This window comes from Amblyomma maculatum, chromosome 8 (assembly GCF_055883805.1).
Source record: "Amblyomma maculatum isolate TAMU_Amacu chromosome 8, ASM5588380v1, whole genome shotgun sequence".
NCBI lineage: Eukaryota > Metazoa > Arthropoda > Arachnida > Ixodida > Ixodidae > Amblyomma > Amblyomma maculatum.
In genome coordinates this window covers 38,346,987-38,352,878 of record NC_139351.1, presented here as the reverse complement: position 1 = coordinate 38,352,878, position 5,892 = coordinate 38,346,987, and the positions used below count along the sequence as shown (strand labels likewise).

Here is a 5,892-nt window from a genome sequence, read left to right as displayed (position 1 = left end):
ATAGATGTGCGCATTTATGCTGAGCTTGGATACTGGCTTGATATATATTCGTACCCATTTGTTGTTCCGTAGTACGTACAGGGGTTTGTACTGAAGCTGACATAAGAAGGCGTTCCAACTCTGAACTGCTGCGAGAAGTCGCGACACTAAAAGCGGAATATGCGAGACGGGTAATTTTTTTTTTTATCTGAGATGCTGAGGTAACACTATTTTCTAGTAGTAGATTTGGAATTTCACTCCCTTTAATTTTGGAGCTACGCAAATGGTACCTCGTTGCAAATAGTTAATCTGGTAGTTTTTCTCGCCAACCTAAGTCGATCCAAACGCAGAACAGGTTCTTGACAAATTGAAATCATGTAAAGCATGTGGCTCACAAGTTGAGCTAAGAGCCATTATATAGACACAACCAGAACCAAAAACAAGTACGGAGTGGCAAGCAAGGTTCGAGGCAGTAAAGAAGAAGTCAAAACGACTGCCGCACAGGTGAAGAAGGGAAAGGAAGAGGTAATGGGCGAGATGAGGAAAGGAGCAGAGGAGAAAACTGAACAAAGAAAAGAGAGAGAGAGAGAAAATGCAAACAGCGGGTAAATGGCGCGGCAAGAAAACTTTGTCAAGGGGAGGAGGTCTAAGAAAGCAAATAAAGAAAAAGCATATCAATGGTGAAAAGAAATATAAGAAAAGGTTGCAATCTCCCCGCAAGACAGAGAACCCTTTAAAAAAAAAAATCTGTGACGAAACTGCGTTTCAAGAGGAAGCCGCATTGCTTGCACTTGCAGGTGATAGCGAAATATTAAGCGCTACCTTAATATCACGAATGGTGGTATCGACAGGAACGTTTCATTGCTGGTGAACAATGCTTATATTGATAGCAGTCTTGAGTTGCGTGGAGTTTCGTACAGCTACTGAAGCACCAAAGCACAAGAGGCTAACAAAAAATGCCGATTTTATTTGATTTTGCAATATGCAGGACGTCACAGCTAAGCTCGACTTCCGACAGATTTGCGTGAACTATTTTTTCAGTCGGCGCCATTCTAACTTGATTTTTTAATGCTTGTGTCAAAAACCATCTTGCCATGTTGTCGCGAACAATTCGTTTATTGATAGAATAGTTCATTACGTTTTCTATGATTGTGCTGATTGCAAAGGATAATTTTATTGAAGTGAGCATAACTTTCTGCACTTTAATACATGCTTGTTATAATTATACTATTTGTTTTGGCGCAGTACGCGTGGTGTTTGTACCGTTACCAAAGCTGAGATGAAAACGTTTTCTTGCTCCAAACTGCTGCTAGAGCACGTGAGACAGCACGTTTCTTTTTTTTTCCCCGTACAGACGCGGAGTACACGACTTCCACCGCTGCAGAGAGGGCAGCCGCCCTCCGTATTTTTTTTTTTTTTCTTGCAGGATAAAAAAAAAAAAGCGCTCTGACGTAGAGTCACGTGGGAGCGGCGAAGCCCCGCCCGAACAGGATTGACGGCGTCCGGCGGCCCTTTATGTTTGAACATCGCGCCGCTCCATCCGTCGTGCGGTGTCCCCCGCCGGTGCCGCCGTGACGGAGAGGAGCACCGGCTGTGAGAATGAGGCCTAACACGTGCAGTCCCTGTGGCGCAGTGGATAGCGCGTTGGACTTCTAATCGAAAGGTCCCGGGTTCGAATCCCGGCAGGGATGATGCTGTGGATTAAGATGGCGAACTTTTTATCATGTACATGCTCGTAAATTCGTACAATAGCTATTTCATGATTCGCAGTACGAATACATATTAAGGGCACTTTTCGCTTTTGATTATGCGGCGCTCTTCATAGGCACGAGACGTTCGCTGCCGTTTAGTTCGAACTTCACTTCGTTACAAGAGCTAGAGCGAGGAGCCGTGCAAAATTCGGTGTGCGCGCTTCGCGTAGTTTCTCCCCAGTTTCGACGACTAAATTGCCTAAGTGGGAATTAAGTAGCTTTAAGGGGAATGAAAAACGTTTCAGGAATATAAGGGAAACTGTGTGAACAGGAAAAAAAAAGGAATTTACTGAAAATTTCTAAAACTCTTCAGAACAATGTCGAACTAATCAACACCACTATGGGAATCTTTGTCCCTATCAGTGGGAATTTTCGGTCTTTATTTTGCGCAACAATCGACGGGCATTTATTACTTTTGATTGGAGGCGGTTCAATCAGTCAATTAATTATTTACATTTTATTGCCATGAAGAGCCCGTTAGAAGCATTATACAAGGGTTAAAATGTTGGGCCAGCAGACGAAGCTATTTTAAGCCCATCCCATACATATCGATATAAAGCAGGGGAGAAGCGCTTAAAGGATGCATTGTGGAACGCTTCGACATTATTGTAGACATGCTGAACCTAGTCGTAAAGCATAACAAGGATCAAGGAGCACAAAAAAAATGTGAAGCAATTAAAATAGCCATACAGATACACAGATATTTAAATTGCGCCACATGCATAAATAAAGAAAGAGACGGAAAAACAGTTTAAATCAGCCAAAACGAAGAACACAGAAACATGTATGTTCGTCAGAAGTTGGAATGAAAGCATTGTCACCGATTTGATTGCGTGTTATAATAAAGCAAATTTTCTGAAGTGGAATCTACATGGAACGAGAACTGGTTCATCGTGTTAGGTTTAAGTGAAACAGTATTTCATAATTTGTGACACTCTACTGCATAACTTGCTGGCCGTGAAAGGTTCGAGTAATATGGAGACCGAAGCTTGCAAGCATTGATTTCTGGTGTTGGTTAACGGGTATAACAAATTATTTAATTGGAAGTTGATAAAAATTAAGAATAATAGCATTTACTGCATGGCAGACTTTCGTTTGAAACTCTAGAGTAGCATCAGAATCACGCCAGCAAATATATATTGAAGCGAAAATATTCGCAAAAACGAACAACTTCAAACCCACCGGCTTTTCACAAAACACGTTCAAGATAACCAGATTTTCCTTCAAAAGCATTGTCAATGTTTCGCTGACGCACTCTGCCCCCTTCTCCTAATATGGTATGCTTTTAGCAGTTCTCGTGCTGTCTTGTCACGACCCCTTCCCAAAATCTTAGCATCATTCAGATGTGGGTCACAAGCCTCACAGTCTGCGCAATTCTCAGCAAAATTGGTTCCTTCGCACCGTTGTGCACACAAATCACCCTTTTGCCTAGTAATTAACAAAACGCCCTATTTTCATATGTTGGCCTTCCAGCATGTTAACAGAATCTCATATTTGACTCCAGTACAGCAGTTGACAAGCTTCTTAACATTGTTCTTATTGCAACCATTCTTTTTTCTGCACAGTAAATGCGTGGGCAAAGTCGAGAGAGCTTCTTTGAAGCTGAAAACACCACTGGAATGCCATGTCGAGTTCCCACCTTCTTCACATGATGAGCAACCTTGTGCAGATACGAAATCACAACTGGTTTGGCCGTGTTCTTTTCCAGTGTGCTCTGTTACCCAACCGAGGCTTCTTTTCATACTTTTTATTTTTTTTTTTTTGCAGAAGGGCCCCCTAACAGGTTCGATGATCGCCCTGGGGTACCCGGCGAAGAGTACCCGATGCCTTTCTTATCAAAACTGGACTGCATCAATGTGGGCAAGACTCAATGAGTGCAGACCCGAGACACAGGCTCGCGACAGGTCTGTTCACAATTTTTGAGTGCGTAGACTCGTCGGGCAAACGATCCTTCTGTGCCCGCAGGGCGTACTCGCAAAACACTTTACCCTCCCTTGAAGTAAAACAGACATCTAAAAACGGCCCCGAGCCCTGTAAAGAGACGTGAGTAAATTGGAGTTTTGGGCCACTTAGTTGGACACGATTTACAGGAAGGCTTTGGAGGGTCAAATTCTAAAGTTAAGGCTCAGCTACTTTGTTCATCTGATGAGAAGAGAGGAGTCGCTGGAGAAAGATTTGATGTTGGGAAAGGTTGAGGGTCGCCGGAGAAGGGGTAGGCAGCGAACGCGATGGTTAGATGGCATCCTCGAGGCACTGCAGATGAAGTTATGTGATGGTAGGAAGATAGTGAGAGACCGGAAAGCGTGGTGTGACATGGTCCTTAGGGTCACGAAGAGTCGGACACGACTGAACGACTGAACTCAGAGCGAGAACAGATGAGGACAAGCTTAGCGCTCGTACTGTGTGCCTCTCTTGTCCTCGTCCTTTCTTGCGCTAAGCTTCTCTGTAAATCATGTAACTGGACTTCGTGCGTAAAAACAAGTCCCTTCCGATAATGCTGAAAGTGTGCAGAATATTATGCACCACGTGTCGACTTTGCTCACGCATTCGTGAGCAGAAAAAAGAGTGGTTGTAATAAGAAGCATGCTAAGAAGTTAGCCAACTGCTTTACTGGAGTCGTATATGAGATTCCGTTAACCTTCGGGAAGACCTACATATGCCAAATAGGCCATTGTGTTAATACCGGGCAAGGGGATGATTTTCATGCACAATGGTGCGGAGGAACCAATTTAGCATTGCGCGGACTGCGGGGCGTTTGAGCCACGGCTGAATGAGAATAAGATCATGGGAAGGGGTCGTGACAAAGCGGCACGAGAACTGCTAGAAGCATACCATATTAGGAAGAAGGGAGAAGGTACGTCAGCGAAACATCGATAAGGCTTTTGAAGGAAAATCTGGTTATCTTGAGCGTGTTTTGTGAAAAGCCGGTGGGTTTGAAGTTGTTTGTTTCTGCGCATGATCTTCGCTTCCCTATATATTTTCTGGCATGGTCGCAAATAAAATAGATGAGAGTAAGCGCTTGTCCTAAAATTTTTGTTTCACTCAGGGTGTGTTTTTCTGTGCGTTTGTTTTTCCGCTTCAAAGCTAGAAACCATACATGTGTAGATACATGTATGCGGTAAATTAGAAGAAAAAGTTGAACATCTTGCACTCAAATGTGATGGTATCCATCCGCATGTTAATGCAGGTGCAATCATCCCCCCCCCCCCTTCCCCAGGCCTTAGGGTTTGTAGACAACAGTGGTCGGACGAATGAACCTGTGGTGCAAGTTAGCAAAAAAGTAAGTGGAATTTTGGTGGCTTAAAAGCAGAAAGATAGACATAGACTAGAAGGATAGCCCATACGGTTACGGCGTCGGCATAGAAGGTTAAGCCGATATCTTAGCGTGTTAAGAGCTTTTGGACTAAGTATAGCTTGGCGGTGTAGAATAACTCTGGAGAGACTACGGATCCTTGCGGTGTATCTTTGTTGGGCGTGCGGACCGTAAGTGACCGGATTTCTCCCATTCCTATGGTTCAAGTAGTTAAAGATTCTTCCTCGAAGTTAAGTTTTTTATATCTTATAATATGATTTGGTGGCCGATACTATCAAATGCACCTTACAGATCTAGCGCCACGAAGAAGCTTTCGCCCTGTTTGGAAGTGGTGTCCATGACTTCTCTTAAGAGGCTTACTGTTTCTTGTTCTTTTTTGCTTTTATTACTTTAAGCCTCACAATACTTACTTACTCACCTCAGGCTGCTGTTAAGACGCCACAAACCGATGCAGCTCCTTCCGAAGAAAATACATTGCGGATGAGGTCCCAGAAACTATCAGTGCATGCAGACGTGAAGGGACGTGATAGTCGATTGCGGAGAAAGCTTGAAATGGTCAATTGTACTGGCGCATTCAACGTCATTAGTGTTCTGGATGGTCCGCGTTACTTTTGCGAACTAGGCCACAGATTTGAGTAGGCGTGTTACTACAGGCCTGCAATAAGTGAATCCTTAAGGTGTTGTCACAATAAAAATGCCACTTCCTTCTTTTCGATCCTGTCGGTATCCGTGCGGCAAAGAAGCATCTTTATTTCTTCAACATAGGCGAGGACGGTTTCGTCTGAGGATTGTGTTTTTGAGTGGGAAGATTTCAAAATCTTCTTCCTAAATGTGTCGCCTTCCTTCAGC

At 43.7% G+C, this 5,892-nt stretch overlaps 1 non-coding gene across 1 annotated transcript; it reads left to right on the top strand.

The window, feature by feature from the left end:
* The first annotated feature begins 1,597 nt into the window (after window positions 1–1,597).
* TRNAR-UCU (transfer RNA arginine (anticodon UCU)) lies at window positions 1,598–1,670 on the top strand. Its single transcript has one exon. It is a non-coding gene; the product is annotated as a tRNA-Arg (tRNA).
* The last annotated feature ends 4,222 nt before the right edge of the window (window positions 1,671–5,892 follow it).